The sequence below is a fragment of the Triticum aestivum genome, chromosome 6B, assembly GCF_018294505.1.
Source record: "Triticum aestivum cultivar Chinese Spring chromosome 6B, IWGSC CS RefSeq v2.1, whole genome shotgun sequence".
Classification (NCBI taxonomy): Eukaryota; Viridiplantae; Streptophyta; class Magnoliopsida; order Poales; family Poaceae; genus Triticum; species Triticum aestivum.
The window spans coordinates 412,113,543-412,114,543 of NC_057810.1; positions in this window are offsets into that span (position 1 = coordinate 412,113,543).

The window sequence follows — 1,001 nt, forward strand, 5'->3', positions numbered from 1 at the left end:
CGGACCCGTTAACGTTACGTGGGGCCCTCCCTCTTTGCCGTCCGCCACCCTTTGCCGTCCGCCTTCTTGCTCTTTGCCGTCCGCTAGCGGACGGCAAAGAGGGCGCCTGTTAGGTTTTTTTTTTTGCAGCTCGTCAGTGGGGCCCCTCCCTCTTTGTCGTCCGCTAGCCGACAGCAAAGAATCTTTGCCGTCCGCTAGCAGACGACAAAGAACTGGCTGATGGAAAACTTGGTCTTTGCCATCAGCCAGTTCTTTGCCGTCCGCTTTTTGGAAGCTGATGGCAAAGAGCTTCTTTGCTGTCCGCTAGCGGACGGCAAAGAACTGGCAGATGGCAAAGTAGCTGATTCCAGTAGTGATGGGTCTATATGTATAGCGCGAGCGAGACATGTGTATGTGTGAACCAGGGAGATACAAGGTCAGTTTGGCTTGCATCTTGAGCATCTTTTGCCTGGCCTGGGGTTGTGGCTGGATTTCATGCACGCTTGTTTGGTTGCTACCCTGTGAAAAAGAAAGCCCGCCTGGCCTGGGTTCCCTTGCACTTTAATTAGCCTGGCTGAACTCCAGACACTTCAAGTAGCCTGGCCCAGGCGACCGATTTCGAACGCCTGGCCGTGCCTGGTCATGTGGCCACGAGGCTAACAACAACATGGATGGATATTAGCATTAAATAATTGATGCATAGATTGATTGATGGGACGTTGATGCTTTGCCTGGCCCAGGCATGAACCAAACGCGTCAACACCACACAAGCCTGGCCAGGCAGAAATAGTTTACATCTCACGTCCACACCAGGAAGTAACGGCCATCAAGGCATGAGGGTCAGGTCACGAACCAAACTGACCAATAAAGTTTGAGAGAGATTGAGGAGCCCCGATAAGGCTAAGTGGTGCGTCAGATAGCTGAGAGGGGGAAAGAGATATTCCATCCGCTCGATAATGCAGTGCATGTAAATTTTTTAGAAGTCAAACTTTGGAAACTTTGATCAGGTTTACGCAAATGTT